Source organism: Anolis carolinensis, chromosome 2, assembly GCF_035594765.1.
Source record: "Anolis carolinensis isolate JA03-04 chromosome 2, rAnoCar3.1.pri, whole genome shotgun sequence".
NCBI lineage: Eukaryota > Metazoa > Chordata > Lepidosauria > Squamata > Dactyloidae > Anolis > Anolis carolinensis.
This window is the reverse complement of record NC_085842.1, coordinates 261,103,925-261,121,466: the sequence shown is the minus strand read 5'-3', so window position 1 is coordinate 261,121,466 and position 17,542 is coordinate 261,103,925.

Below are 17,542 nucleotides of genomic sequence, written 5' to 3'. Positions count from 1 at the left end.
TTGTATTTTAATAAGCAGATAATGAAATGAATTTTTAAAAAAAAGAAAAATGGCATAGTAAAAGTGGCATAGTAAAACAAAGAATGAACTCAAAGAATCTAGCATCATAACCTGAAAAAAGAAAAGCCCAGATATTAATCTGTCTTCTTCCTACATTCAAACTTACAAATGAAGCTGATATTGAATATTTTATGAATATTTACATGCACAAATGATGAAAAGGAACCAAGAAGCAAACATCGTGCTTTGTACTGTGCTTATGAATTAGTTACTTACATTTTGTTTAGTTTTGTTAGAATTACTGGGAGTATATATGGCTTCATTTCCAAGTTTAGACTTCTTTCAAGAGAAGAAAGCAATTGCTCACAAGAGCACAGGGTCATGTAAATGCAGAAATGGGTTTCATTTGTGAACCATAATGCATGCAATGATGCTGAGGTTTAATTTATTTTCATTTAAACTTTGCAATAAAATATATAATTTTAAATTTTATAATGTGTCATGTGGTGTAGGGACAACACAAGAACAGCTCTCTGTGATGTTAAGGAAACATAACTTCCTTAGAAGAAAATCTTTGCTGAGGAGGAGACCGAATATTCAACTGAAAATTACATTTCCAATACAATTTAAAAGTATACGTTTTTAAAATGAACTTGACGCTGAACTGTTGCTTTCTTTGACTAATATGTTTAATTAGTTCATTGCTTCCTTTATTCTATGTAGCAAGTCCTTTTTGCCTGTACAGGTGAGTCATCTTTTTCCTTTTGAGATTAGCATCCACTTTGATCATTCTGTCTTGGGGACATTTTAATATCTACATCTAGAAAAGTTCACAGAAACTCCTTGGAGCATATTTGGACTCCATGGAATTTGTGGGTGTTATGATGTAGGTGAGCAATGATTCAATTGGCTTCCAACGTGGGTTGGTTAGATCACAAGTTATGGATGAAATGTTCAAACACAGCTCCAATGTATTTAACAAGTACCTCTGTTAAAGGCATGAATGAGAAAACCTTGCCATTTCCCAGATGTTTGATGACAAGTCCCTTCAGTGTAACTCAATATTATGGTAAGGAAACATATAGTTCAAAAGATCTGGAAGATCAAAAATTTCATGCCAGTCTCAGATAAAATTGTTCAATTTGTAGCAAGCTTGTCTAAGACCTGCTACCTCAATCTGCATGTTAGCTGTGGTGTGAAGGTTAACTTCAACTTCAAGGAATAGCATCTTTGATTGTACCAGGTGCACTATAAAAGCCATATTGTGTTTATTGTCAATAACTGGGATACATAATGCACAGCACAACTAAACATCAACAAATATTTTCAAGGACCATTTATGGTGAGACATGGTAGAATTCAGTGTCTAATGCCAGTTTTGTTTTCAGCACCAAATTGAAGCTATTTCTTTTGCCCAGACATTTTAAAGAAATGTCTTTACATTTTGTATTGCATACTTAAATGCATAGTTAAATGAAGTTGGAAAGTAGTAAAATGATGATTATCAATCCAAGTCTTCAAACTGATGTCAGCTAGATAAAAGTTATATATTCTTGCTGGACTTCAGCCTGGTGTATCTTTTTGTATCTCACTCCACATTTAGAAGTAGCCATATGGCCACATGACTATTGGGGTATGAAATAGCTCTAAGCTGCCCAGTCCACCAAACATACTGTTATGAGATTTCATGTTTCTTGTTACTAACAGGAATTATGCTGCTCTCTATCTATAGAGCTTTGTTTGAGTTGAAATTAGCTATGCCATCCTATTCTCCTTTTATTACCTAATTTCACATCAAGTGACACATATGGACTTCATTAGATTGAGAGAGGGGAAAGTGAGGGAAAGTAGAGTAAATCATTTTAACCTATTCTCTTCCATTTTCCCCAATTTCCCCCCATTTCCCCCCATCTGAAACCTGTTTGGAGTCGAGTAACACCCGACTCCTACAGATGAGCTCTGGGATCAATTTCAATGTGTTTAGGAAATTGAGCCCCACAAATTCCCACTGGAAGTGCCCTTGCATTATGTGATGGCCTCTGTTGGACTCCGTTGGGGCTCCGCTTCCTAAATGCATCGAAACGGAGCCTGAAGAATGACTGATAAGGTTTGTAGTATTATGCAACTTAAAGTTACTCTAAAGCAAGCATTTCTGATCCTGACCTGGACAGCACCAGTAGACATGGATAGAAGAGACTGAGCCATTTCCTCCTCTGACTTTCACATTTAATAATAATAATAATAATAATAATAATAATAATAATAATAATAATAATACTTTATTTTTGTATCCTGCCATCATCTCCCCAAAGGGACTCAGGGCGGCTAACACAGGGCCAAGAACAAAAGAATACAAGGTATAAATAAGTTAAAATATACTGTTATTGTTATTGCTTTTTCTTTATAACAATAAAATAAAAACAGATTCAGGCACGAATTATACAAGTAAAACCACAACACTCTATGGGAGTTTTTGTTTAGTTTGTTTTGAGAAGAAAACCTCATCCAAAAATGGATGAATACATCTTTTTACTCTCCCTGCTGTTCTCAAGACAGAACATTTCACAGAGCAAACATATGGAGCTACCATAGGGACTGGTTATCAGTACAGTAGAGTCTTGCTTATCCAACCTTCGCTTATCCAACATTCTGTCCTATCCAACGCAGTCTGCCTTTTAGTAGTCAGTGTGTTTGTAGTCAATGTTTTCAATACATTGTGATGTTTCGGTACTAAATTTGTAAATACTGTAATTACTACATAACGTTACCATGTATTGAACTGCTTTTTCTGTCGATTTGTTGTAAAACTTGGTGTTTTGGTGCTTAATTTGTAAAATCATAATGAAATTTGACTTTTAAAAGGCTTTTCCTTAATGCCTCCTTATTATTCAACATTTTCGAATATCCGATGTTCCGTCGGCCCATTTATGTTGGATAAGCGAGACTCTACTGTATATGCCCAAATATTTCCGCTGAGAGAAGGAAACACTAACCAGGTGAGGGGAGGCCATAGTTCTTTCTGGAACAAGCAAATACTCCTTTTACTGGCTCACTTAATCGCTGTCTGTTTGGCATGTATCTGGGGAGGTCAGGGTTATGTGCAATCCGGAGAAATCTGAGGCTGTTGCAATATCTTTGCTTTTACTTAAGTTGCGTACTTTCACTTGTTTTGGAAAAACAACTGCATATTTCAGCTGAAAAAAATAGGCAATGTATTCCAGTAATAGTTATTGAGTATATTTGCACTGTTTGTTTGATACAACAGAAATGTGACTGTTTCATTTACCCAAAATACAAGATATTCCTTAAATTTATAAAGTCTGTCTGAGTTTCAGCTGAACTTTACATGATATGACGCAGTTTACTGAAGGAAGAAGAATAAACCGGTAGAAACTGCCAGATCAACATACAGTTGAGCTGACAGCTGTTCCACAGAATCTTGGCTATAATATGACAGTTTCCAACATGTCACACATAATTCAGACACAGACATTCTCAGTAATTCTCATTATTGCTTTTTTCCGCCTAGTATAGTTTGGTTTGTATTTCTTTTCCTAAAAAGCTCTGCTCTTATTGAATTTGAACTGAAAAAATAACACGCACACTGTATTTCTCCACATCTCCCAGGAAGGTTACTAGAAGAATTGTGATAACAACACTACCAGCTTGTTTACACAAGCATTTGAATCTGTGACAGGCACAACCAAATGATGTTCTGGTGGGAAACAGGCATGTATTCATAAGACTTATATAGACCATAAGGTTACATTACTCATACATTCCCAGAATAGTTTGAGATTACACTATGAACAAATGCTTCCTACAATATCATAGTTACCTGCAAATGAGTCTTTATTAAATGATTCAGATTGAGTCAATTGTGTGAAACTTTGAAATTAGCTGAATTTATATTTATATTTTTAAAATCACACAGAGTTGCAAAACTGCAATTCATTGTATCTCAAGACAAGCAATTATCTCCCTGTTCTACTTTTTTGGCAAATCTATTGTCCAGTTCAAATAAGGTAAAATATGGGCACAAATCTCACTGTATAGTAAATTGGAAAACAAACATAAATCTTAAATGGATATAGTTCTGCAGCCTAGGACCACAATCCACAGGGATATTCCCCTGTAGATATCTTCTACTGGACTTGACTTTCTAAGTACAGTATAATCTTCTTGTATCAATGTAGACTTTTAATCCTTTCTATATGAAAGGTAGATATTAAAATTACTTCTATAATAAAGAGGTTTTTTAAAAAAACAATAATATCAGTGATTACTAGTATTGCTAGTTTTTTTATGTCACGTCTTCAGGGTGTATATCTGTCTCTAAATGGGAGTGGGTGGGGAGAGACTAATAGGTTTCCAGATTATCAAGGTGTAACCCATATTAACTAATTCATATCACTCTTGTAATATTTTGCTATATTACATAAACAGATGACATCAAGTACAACCCAACCCTTGTTATGATCTGTACTTTCATTTCATAATGTCTTATTTTGTCTCTTGACATACTCTTGATTATTTCCATATTTTTCTAGATTGGCTTAATGTCCCTAAAGGCTTTCCCTACGCTGTTCATCATTTTGTCTTCCTTCTTTTGTCTCTTGCTGCTAACAGATAGAAGACTGTCAACATTACACTGAAATGCTGCAAAATAGACTAGATTTCTCAGAAATGATTGTTACAGGTTTTGTCTGTAATTACATATTCTGCTCATGAAATATTCTTTGAAACACTGCTATACAATGGAAATGCTAAAAACATTCAGCGTGTTTTAGAAACTCAACATGCAGCAGCTTTAGAAGATCAGTGTAACCTTTGGGATAGTGTTCTTTTTCAAGACACTTGGCAAATTTGCTATATATGAAAAGACATGTTCTCTCCCTATTAATCTTCATATCTTTTTTAGTGAAACTTAAAGTGCCAATGTACACTGTTCAAGAAATGAAAACCCATAGTGAATTGCTAGCTGCTGATACAATACATCTCAATTTGGTGCTTTCTTTTTATCGTGAACATAGAAATGAAGAAAAGGATATTGTTTATTGTGGCTATAACTTTATTGTAACCTGTAACACAGAAACGTAAAACTCCATCAGGAAGACATTTAGAGACATGAAATCAGTCCTAATTCTAAAGACCCAAGACCTAATCTGTCAAGGTCTAGTGGGTCTGGAGCATTGAGGAAAGCTACTTTTGTGTTTAGTATGGTCAGCAGTAACTAACTAGTACAGTCTAGGACACGCAAGATGTTGCTTACTTAGATAGTAAGAAAAGCTCAAAAGAACCAAAAGCAAATAGCTTAAGCTAGGCAGAAGATCAGATTCCAAAGAGAAGGGAATAGAGCAGATAGTCAAGTAGGGCCCAACTGGACCTATCAGGGGTAGTGGTGGAATGACCTATCCCACTGCCCTTGCACAGTACACGTTGAAGCTGGGTTTTTGAAGACTTGTTCAAGTCAATTCAGTCTTGAAGATCGCCTGACTGATGGGAAAATCCCATTGCAACCTTGATGGCAACTCAGAGGGATAACCTTCAATCCAGCTTTTCTCAATTTGATGCCCTGCAGATGTATCACACCACTCAGCCTCTGCCATTCACACCTGTGTCTTCTAGAATGAGTATAATTTGGAAAGCACATTCATGTTAGAAATTCATCCCTGTTGGTAAAAATGTAAACAAACTAAGAAAGTCAAACAGGGCTGCTGAAAGTGGCTATGTTTAAAGTCCCTACCTTCTCTTAAGATCCCCAACTTGTTTTCTAAAGGATATCTAGAGCTAAAGAAGAAATCAAAATATTTCCAGTAGGCAGCTTGGCTCCCCAAGGTGCACTCCTGCATGGCCTATAACATGATTCCAAAGAACCACTCAACTCACCAGTGCATTACCAAAGGAAAATGCCCATATTGTAACCAAATATTGTAGAACTTTAGAGCCTCTTCAGCAGTAATGTTCATTCCAAAGCATTCCATGAGAAAATTGTTCAGGTATCACTTGGACTGGGGTGGACAACTTTGACAGCCCCTCCCATGCACATATTTATTTGATTGCTATAGAACAGCGGTTCTCAAAGTGTGCTCCGTGGAGCCCTTGGGGCTCCACAAAGCCTATTTACCACTGTAAGCCCCCTCCCCCCCCCAAGTTTCAGAATGTTTTGCTCATCCACTGATCTTTGGGAAATTTTGAAGTTTTTACAAACAACATTTAAACCCCTAAAAAAATGATCCCCTTGGATTTCTCAAAAATGACAACATAACAAGACATTATTTCTCACAAGTTTCAGAAAGATTTGCATATCCACTGATTTTGGGGAGGGATTTTGGCAATGGATTTTCCTCCCAGAAAACAGAAAAAAAGATAGTGTTGTATTTTGTAGAACTGAATTATACTTTTAAACTAGTAATAAGATTTGTAATATGGGAAAGGAAAGCAAATGAAGAGGTTGGTAGTTGAGTTGCACTTGGTACTTGTTAGTTCTAAAATTTACCCCAAAATATGGCAAAGAAAAGGAACAGGATAGTTTTCTGGAGATTCTTGTAGTTCTGAGAATTAAGGTTTTCCACCTCTGCATTGTTAACTCGCCTCTACCATCCAATGATCCTCCATACAGTCACCAACTGGCCAAGAAAAACATGAATGAAGTGTGTCAGCTTTTAGGGCCTTGAATAAAAAAGATATTTTATCTTACTTTCTAAGCTTACATTTCACACTGTGTTATTTCATCACCAACAATGAAAGAAAGAATGAAAATGTGAGTCTAGAAATATATAATGTCTTCCCATCTATATTATCAAGATGATCTTGTGTTCTAAATGTATTATGAATGTTTCATACCAAATTAGAAGTTCATCAATTTGGAATTTGTCACAGTTCTGATTTCTTCTTGTATGCCACCTGTGAAATGGTGGTAGTTGAACTTTACTAGCAGTAAAATTATGAATGTGATATTACAATGCCCCCAGGGCAAGTATTACTGTCAAATATTTAATTATATTTAACATGCATCCAAATTGCCCATGGGTTGCAAAAGCATGTAAAAAGCTCACAAAAATCCGCTACTTCACTTTAACTTTTAAGCAGATGTATTTTTTAATTTCAGTACATGTTTGTTTATTAAAGGTCTCCATGGCTCAAGTATTTTAGAGAACTGCTGTAAGAAATTTTATTATATAATTATACATCCCCCTGCTAAAGAAGGTGCACAAAAAAAATATCAACAGCTGTGCTCACTGGCAAAAGTATAGTACTCCTTAAAAGAACAGCATGTGCAGGAAATCCATCTCCAAATTTCTAAAAGCAAATAAAAACATATTTTCTTTAGAGGTATTTCTTGTCTAACTGCAGAACTTCTAACTTCTTTTTAATCCTACCATCAGAAGATACAGGCTGCCAGGGAAAATACTTCCAAAAGACTTCCAAAGTCTTTCTGCCGTAGGAATTTTCTATAAACACTATTGTGGGAAAAGAGAATGCTAAATGTATTGTTGAAGGCTTTTATGGCCGACATCACTGGGTTTGCTGTACCTCCACCAGATTTCTCACTGTTTAATCCTGATAAACCTTCATTTAGTTGGAGGAAATTAGTATTTTATGTATAGCTTGTGGGGTTAGTTTAGATAGCCTCTTCTTCCTTGCATTTGAAACCTCCCTCGCCCTGTCCCTTTAAGACTCCTCTCAGGGGTGGAGCCGTAGCCAAGTCCCTTCTAGCTCCTTGGGGAGTCAGGCAGTGTGGTATCGGAAGGCAGGGGGTTGGACTAGATGACCCATGTGGTCATGACTGCCAATGTCCCCCAAACCCAATTTAATATAGAGGGTGCTGTAATGAGTGAAGGGGATCTGTAACATCAGGAAGCAGGGCACTGAAGGACCCTGTAACCATTCCTGATTTTGGCCAACAACCACCACACACTTGTGGAAGAAGGAAGGACATGCACCCTTCTATACCCCAATTGCCAGTATTACAGACCTTTTTCATTTGACACAGCTGCCTAGATTTTATGGTAGGGTCTGAGGACCAGATTAGGAGATTAAACATTGCTATGAGGTTGTGGCTACATGTTCAGTGCACAATCTCAACCATTACTTTTTCTGGAGACAGGAAAGATTACATCTTATAGAATATCCTACCGGCCTGATGGCTGGGGTATTTGGGAAATTGCAGTCTAAACAATAATAATAATAAACTTTTTTTGTATACCGCCACCATCTCCCTGAAGGGACTTGGGGTGGCTCACAAAAGCACTCAATAGAACAACATTATACAAATACAGCAAGTACAAACGTATAAATTAATAACAATAAAATTGACTCAATTACTTGGAACAACAATAATTTTAAAAGAACTATAAACCCCAGCAAGCTTCGAAATAGTGGTGGAATACTGTATCAATCCCTATAAAATGCATGTGAAACAAATAGCTAATCCTCGAATGTAGTGATTTAGGCCTTGATCACTAAACATGGTCAAAAGCTTGTTTTTTTGTTTTTTTTAAATAGCTTTGCCACATTTTATGAGATTCATGTTTGACTTGATAACTGAGGTCGATGATTGTAGTTTAAGGCTTCTCTTAGCTGTAACAGTCACTGGCACACTTACTGGCGTCTCTCTCAATATAGCTTTTTTGCCAAGTGACAGAAACTGAAACCATTTAAGTAAATAGGACAGGACATACGCTTCCCAACTGGTCTCTAGATAATGGCAAACTTTTAAACTCAAAATGTATAATAAGTACAAAATGGGATAAAGTCTTTTTATTTTAGATAATATTGTGGCATTTTACTATTACAAAAAGTGGAATAGAGCTACTAATTAATCTCCTTTAAAATAAACAATACAGCAACTGTTACAGTAAAGAGGTTTTAGGTCAAACAAAATAGTTTGACAGATTGCAACAACTGGCAGGAAGCAGCACAAGCTTCAATGTGAATTGGAGGAGAGTTGATAGCTGACAAAAATGAATGGCAGGTGGGTTTTCCTTATGATTGGTTCTGGTAAGAAAGAGAATTTCTAATATCCTTCATCAGCTTGTTGAATATGTGGAGCACTGGAAGGAAACTCAATGTTAGCACCTCTCATCAGATTACCATAACACAGAGCTACATGCCAAATCGAACATGTCTGAAACATTTTAATTGGCACCTTTGGTGCAAATCATTTTGCTAGAGCTAGTTTTATGCACTCAGTAGAATTTTCATTTTCAATATGATGTGCATAGTGATTGGTAATAAGTACTTCTGAACACATTATAAACAAATGAACAAACAAAGAAAACTAATTATTCTCTGCATTCTTCACTGGAAAATAGAGATGTCTCCTGATGTTTCCTAGAGCAGTGGTTTTCAAACTTGGCCTCCCAGATGTTAGGTGCCTCCTAGAATATTTAAGCATTGACTGTCCTGGCTGTAAATACTGAGACTTGTAGTCCCAAACCACCTTGATCATCACCCTCCAACATTTCTCAGATGAAAGGTAGGACACATGTGGCTATGAAACATCAATGTGTTATCAAGATAGATTATTAATGAGGAAGACCATAGAGCTAGGAGAAGTTGGAGCACTTTGAGTAAGTCTAAGATTTCACCCTTTCCTCTTGTTTCTCCTCTACTAATTGAATGCACACTTCTTTTACACTGTGAATGCAGTTTGCACCAATGGAAGTACACTGAAGACACAGAGGGATAGTGGGTGGAGGAGAGAGACGCTGGGGCATTTTTAAAACATGAAAATGTGGGACAGCAAAAGATTAATCAAGGACTACCCCTGTCAAACTAGGACAGTTGGAAGGTATGTAAGATAACCAGGTGTCAGAGGTAGCCAGAAGGGCCTCTGCACATTGTGTGCCAACTGCACCCATTCCTTGAGAAGTCAGATGTGGCCATGATGGACCATACCTTAGTTACATTCCATTTGGATTTTGTTTCGGGAGGGGCTGGAATTTTGGTTCGGGGGGGGCTGAGTCTGAGCGGGAGAGGGTCTACCCTAGCAAACCTTTTGTATTGTTATCCCAATACCCCCATGCATATGGGATATACTGAGCATGGTGATCAGATCATGATATGAATAAATGTAACAGTTTAAATAATAAATGTAAGGCCTTCTCGCAGACCACCCTGAGAATTTCGGGGGGGGGGGGCTGAAGCTCCTCAAGCCCCCCCCCCCCCCCCTGGCTACATGCCTGTATGTGAGGCTGCCTCTGAAGAGTGTTCAGAAACTTCAAATGGTCCAAAGAGCTTCAGCCAGGTTGCTAACTGAGGCTGGTTACAGGGAGCTGACAACTCCCCTATTGCAGCAGCTCCACTGGCTGCCAGTCTGTTTCTGGGCACATTTCGAAGTGCTGGTTTATGACCTATAAAGCCCTAGACAGTTCAGGTCCAGGCTATTTGGCTGACCACATCCCCTTGTACGAACTCTAAGATCTTCAGGAGAGGCCCTTCTCTCAGTCCCACCTCCATTTCAAGCTCGGTTGGTGGGCCTTCTCAGTGGCTGCTCCATGACTTTGGAATTCCCTTCTTCCCAGGGATGCCACAATGACCCTCTCTCTACTGTCCTTCCAGCGGCAAGCTAAAACCTTTCTATTGAGATAGGCTTTTCAAGATGGAGGTGTTTGAGATCTAGTCAGGGGGTAATGTGGCTTTTAATTTTTTAACTTTGAATTTGTTTTAATGATTTTTAGCTGGGAATTTTTTAATACTGTTTTATATTTAATCCTGTTTTAATTATCTCATATTTGCATATTTTAAATGGTTATGCTGATGCTTTTATGTTAAACCGCTTTGAGTCCCTTTCAGGGGAGATAAAACAGGGTATAAATAATAATAATAATAATAATAATAATAATAATAATAATAATAATAATAATAATAAAAAATCCCGGTGGTGATCGGCACACTGGGTGCCGTGCCAAAAGATCTCAGCCGGCATTTGGAAACAATAGACATTGACAAAATTACGATCTGCCAACTGCAAAAGGCCACCCTGCTGGGATCTGCGCGCATCATCCGAAAATACATCACACAGTCCTAGACACTTGGGAAGTGTTCGACTTGTGATTTTGTGATATGAAATCCAGCATATCTATGTTGTTTGCTGTGTCATAATAAAATAAATAATAGCAGCAACAACAGCAACCAGATGTAGAGATCTCATTCCTAACGATTGGTGAAGTGTGATCTTTCAGATGTTGTTGAACTCCAGCCCCCTTCAGCCTTCCTCATTAAAAATTATACTGTCTAAAGCTGAAGGTGTGTACAGTTCAACTTTATCCACTTCTGTCATGCATTATTTCTCCAAGCCAAGGCCAATCTAGGAGGAAGGCAATCAAAAAATAGACTTCAAAAGTCAAAATATGCATTTCCTCTTTCTGCTTCACACTATCAAACTTTTTATGTCTCCGAAGATGTTAGTATCATTTTGTGTCTATTAGTTTAGTTCAGTTTATAGTACCATGACATTCAATGATGCGTGTCTTTTCATTGCTAGATTTCTTTTAATTATTTTAGACACAATTTTTAAAATTGTAGCTTTCCTTTGGTGAAAAGTCAGTAAAGAAAACCTCTCAAGTTGCATCTTCACTGTATAATTAATGCAGTTTGACACTACTTGGCTCAATCCTATGGAATCCTGAATGTTGTAGTTTGGCAAGGCACCACAATTCTTAGGCAGAGAAAGCTAAAAGACATTGTAAAACTACAACTCCTATGACTCTATAACAGAGGAGTCAAACTTGGGCCTTCAACTCCCAGAAGCCCTGACCAGCTTGTCCAAGGGCTAGGAATCCTGGAACCTGAAGTCCGAAACACCTGGACGGTCACACCTGGAGGGTCACAAGTTTGACACCCCTGTTCTATAGCATTGAGCCATGGCAGTTAAAATAGCCTCACTTCATTCATTATACAGTGTAGATGTACCTTCTGTTAATCAGTCAAGGAAAAATAAATATTGAATAAAAGAGATTACAGAGTAAAGAACTATACTGAAGAAGCAACCATCCTGAACAGTCCTGCCTCTAGGTAAGCTTGCATATCATCCTGCATTATTTTTGCTGTTCTAGAGACAATAGTGGTGACACCACAGCACTGCTTGTCAATGTATGAGTTGTAAAAACTGCCATTAAATCTCAGGTGACAGTGCCTGGGGAGAAGCCCATTGTGGTATCTGCAGGAGGTATGAAAATAAAAAGAGCTTGGATGATTTAAAAAAAAATCCCATTTACCTTTACTGCCAGATCATAACAGATGGTAAGATCTAAGGAAGGCAAGCATTAAGGATTTAAAAGCGAGCTGTTTATTCTTCAGGGTTTCAAAGATCCCGTGCAGCAGAAAACCTTTCCACTGAAGTCTACTGAAACTGTACGATAATGTTTGACAAAAATAAAACAAATCTATAGCACAAATAACATGCAGAACACTGATAACAGAAAAGTGTGTGCTGGTTTAATTTAAAGTCAGCGAGATGGCTGCAAAGGCTATGTAGAATGGTATTAAAATACAACAGGTGAATTATGTGAAGGAAAATCAAGCTGAAATAGGGAATAACACCTGGCAGGTATGCCAATAAGCCATATGGAAAAACTAGATCATTCCATATTTGATGGCTATTTGCCCCAAGAGTGTTATCTGGAATCTTGCACTATCGAATTGTCCTAAATCATTTTTTCAGGCAGCAGGCTTGGTTGGTCAAAACACCTAACAGTTTGGAACTGAAGTATGCCCAGCTAAAAATATAGCTGCAGCTTCTGCACACTTAGAAGATCTCTTCATATGCAGAAGAATATATTGGTAAATTAAAAGTAAGTATCTTTACCTCCACTCCCAGCTACCAGAACCTATGAGATTCCAAAATGTTGAGATATTGATAACAAAATTCTAGTGTTATTTGTCTCATTGTCTGAAGAAGAACATTTGGAGAAGTTCAAAATTCTAGTGCCTATTTTTATTGAAACATTTTATTTGATATAGGAAGAAATTTACTCCTCAAGCACAGATGTGATAAAATCCTCTGTTTCTCAGCTTCTTTCTGTATAGACCACTGGGTAGATAAACAGATATATTGTTTGTGCCTTGTATCCGTGGAGGTGGTGGTAGGGGACAAAGGAAAACAAGAGAGACAGGATATGCTTGAGTTCTTAAGAGCATATACTGTTCTGGAAGCAACATTTATACAAGTTACACTTTTGAACATGTTTAGTGAGAGATTTGTGCAGATAAGCTGAGAAAGGGAAGAAATAGTAGTTTTTCAGGAGTTCCAGAAAATGGAAAAAAGAGAACAGATGGAGAACAGATCTGGGGTGGAAGTGGTGGTGATAGCAGGCTATAATTATTAAACCACTTGAGCTAAAAGACTTAGGGCCCTTCCACACAGTCATATGACCCAGAATATCAAGGCAGAAAATCCTACAATTGGAATATATGGCAGTGTGGACTCAGATAACCCAGTTCAAAACAAATATTCTGGAATTTTCTGTCTTGATAGTCTGGAGTTTATGGCTGTGTGGAAGGGCCCTGAAAAAAATTAAACCACTCATGATTTTAGCAGAATATTCTGATTTTAGTAGTATATTCTTTCCAACTTACTTGATTTGGCAAGGAAAATCCAAATTATACACCAATTGCCTCATGCTTTAAAATGTTCCACTTTTTATTTGCTCTTCTCACTTTACACCTTTCTCCAAGTGCAGCAGACTGAATTCAAAAAGGTTTTTGCATTAAATTAACTCAGTAGTAAGGCAAAGAGAGGAGAAGGAGGAATCTTGTTCTTTTCAGTAAGTTTTGGCAGAAGCAAACTACTGCAATCCCTCCTAGCTTGTGTGTTCTACATCATTAATAACATTTGCTGTCTTGGTCACACTTTGATATTTCTTGGGCAGGCATCATCTATAAATATTGGAGGGTATGTCCCAATGTGTTTGGATACTCATCCTCTTGTTTATTATTTCCTGGAAATATGTGCTGAAAGGAAATAAAGGCGATGAAAGCAACAATGCAATGATGTCAATGCTGTAGTAGTATTTAATCACTACCTTGCCATTTCCCTCACATGGAATCTTGAGGCAGCTTAGGACAAGGTTGAATTTTATTTATATTAGTGGTGTGCATTTGTATGGAATTGCTGTTCATTTTGTTTAGTTTAATTTGTTTTGTCTCATTTTCATATTTGTCCCCATTTCTGAAAAAGGGGGCGCCTATACAAATAGAATTTTGTCTCACGAAAAAAACGAAAATTTTTGGACCATTAGCAGCAATGGGAGGGCTTCCGAGGCTTACCTCTCGCTCAGTTTTAGGGCTATAGGGGTGAAATTCACCACACGGAGAAGGCATATCAACCCCTTTCAGCCCACCAACTTTTAAAACATTTGGATCTTCCCCCAGTTTTTAGCGATTTTTTCCTTTTTATAAATAAAATACCCTTTAAAAGCGTTTCCATCCCTTCTTCTCCTAGCGGGTTGGCTATGACAACTAAAATATGGGCCATGGCTTGGAGGAAGAGCTTCCTCCTCCTCCATCTTTGCCAGGGCCTCTGGACTTCATGGGAGCCTAATACCACCACCGGAAGACCTGGAGGCTTCTCATCCACTCTGCCTGCCTTGCCTTGATTAATATTAATATTAATAATAATATTATTTTAACACCCATTGGCACACATCAGCTGTAATGGGAAAGCAGCCCTCTGTCAGACCCTGCTTAGTCCCCCAGAGCAACTATTGTTATTAATATTAATATTATTATGAACACCCATTGACACACATAGCTGATGGGAAAGCAGCCCTCTGTCAGACCCTGCCTAGGGTCCCAGAGTAACTATTGTTATTAATATTAATATTATTACTAGCTCCCTTTGGCACACATCAGCTGTAATGGGAAAGCAGCCCTCTGTCATTACCTGCTTAGAGTCCCAGAGTAACTGTTGTAAGCCGCCCTGAGTCCCCCCGGGTGAGAAGGGCAGAGTAGAAATGCTGGAAATAAATAAATAAATTAAGTTATTGTTATGCGGCCAGAAAATGAAAGCAAGCGTGGTATCTGTGCAGCTTTCTCTTTTGTTTCACCGTTTGTTTCATTCGAAAATTGAGTCTTTCATTTTGTGCATCCGGATGGACGATACAAAATGAATACACGAATAAAAGGATGAAACAAATACCGTGCACAACTCTAATTTATATACATTTATTATTTACTTGTGGTCTAACATTCCTTTCTTCTGGCATAGGCAGCTATTTTGTCTTAGCCATAACTACTGTATACACCACTAACCATGTGTCCTCCTGCATATCATTTTCTTTTTTCCTTACTTACTTTCTTATACTTAAATCCCATCCTTCAGCCAAAAAGGCCCCTGAGCAGCTTACAAATCATTACTTTGACAGGTTGTGTCCTGATATCAGGCTTCTTTGTTGGTGGTGAATATGCATGATTTATTACTTTATTTATCTACTTTATTTTATCCTACCTTACTGTCAGGGCTTAAGGCACCTAACAGCAAACACAACACAATGAAAATGAAAAACAGAGCTGATGCATGTTGATAAGAATTTAAAAATGAAAAAATACCATCTTTTGTGGAATAATGCATACAATTTAAAATACAATGGAAACTATATTTAAAAACTACACAACTCTCCAAAATCCCACTCACACCATCCCCAGATGATGATGAGAAAAAGCAAAATAAAGCTAAAACTCAGGTAATACAATAGTTTTCCACAATAATAAGTTAATGTTAAAACAGCTCTAATTCAATGCACTATGCCTAAATATATTAAAATGACTATAAAGAAACCCTATACTACTCATGTCATTAGTAGACCTGGTTGTAGAAGTAGTCATGTAAATAGTAATATAATAATGTGGCTGTTGTCCTAATAATAATAATAATAATAATAATAATAATAATAATAATAATAATAAAACTTTATTTATATCCCGCCACTATCTCCCCAATGGGGACTCGGGGCGGCTTACATGGGGCCATGCCCAGAACAGTACAATATAGGAAAATATAAAACAACATATCACAATACAATTAAACAATACAATAAATAATCATATACACTGCAACACAAAATCTATATATATATATATATATATATATATATATATATATATATAACAGGGCGGGCCGCATGAGACACTTAATTAAAACTTGGGGTGAGAAAAGGATAAGAATACAATCATGGAGACCAGGGACATAAGATAAAAACAATCTAGAGGGTAGATGATGGGGGAGTAACAAAAGAAGTGTGTAGTAGTTACTCTCCGAAAGCACATCGGAAAAGCCAGGTTTTTAAATCTTTCCTGAAGGCTAAAAGAGTGGGGGCTTGCCTAATTTCGATGGGCAGTGAGTTCCATAAACGGGGGGCCACAGCAGAAAAGGTCCTCTCCCTTGTTCCCACCAGGCGGGTCTGGGATACAGGCAGTGGCAACAGGAGGGCCTCCCCTGATGATCGAAGAGATCGGGCAGGTTTATGGTAGGAGATACGGTCACGAAGGTAGGTGGGTCCCAAACCGTTTAGGGCTTTATAAATGATGGTCTGCACCTTGAATTGGGATCGGAAAGTGAACGGCAGCCAGTGGAGCTCCTTAAACAGGGGAGTAGATCTCTCCCTGTAACTCGCCCCCGTTATTAATCTGGCAGATGAGCGTTGGACCAGTTGTAATTTCCGAGCCATCTTCAAGGGAAGCCCCACGTAGAGCGCATTACAGTAGTCCAGTCTAGAGGTAACTAGGGCATGGACCACCGTGGTCAAATCAGACTTCACGAGGTATGGTCGCAGTTGGCGCACAAGTTTGAGTTGTACGAAAGCCCTCCCGGCCACCGCCGACACCTGAGCCTCAAGCGTCAACGCTGAATCCAGGAGGACCCCCAAACTGCGGACCTGTGATTTCAGGGGGAGTGCAACCCCGTCCAGCACAGGTTGCCACCCAATACCCCGATCAGACGAGCGACTGACCAGGAGAGCCTCTGTCTTGTCAGGATTAATCCTCAGCTTGTTCTTCCTCATCCAGTCCGCCACAGCGGCCAGGCACTGGTTCAGCATCCGAGGGGCTTCCTTGGATTCAGATGGAAACGAGTAGTGGATTTGCGTGTCATCTGCGTAGAGATGGCAACGCCCTCCAAAACTCCGGATGACCTCTCCCAGCGGTTTCATGTAGATGTTAAATAGCATGGGGGATAGGATAGACCCTTGTGGGACCCCACAGGTCAATGGCCAGGGGTCCGAGCAGGTATCCCCCAGCTTCACCATCTGGGAACGGCCCTCCAGGAAGAACTGAAGCCACTGCAAAACAGTGCCACCGAGCCCCATCCCAGAGAGCCTCCCCAGAATGGTCGATGGTATCGAAAGCCGCTGAGATGTCCAGGAGAACCAGCAGGGTCACACTCCCCCTGTCCAGCTCCCTGTGGAGGTCATCCACCAAGGCGACCAAAGCCGTCTCAGTACTGTGCCCAGGCCTGAAACCAGACTGTGAGCGGTCCAGAAAATCAGTGTCATCGAGGAACTCCTGGAGCTGCGTGGCAACCACCCGCTCTAGAACCTTG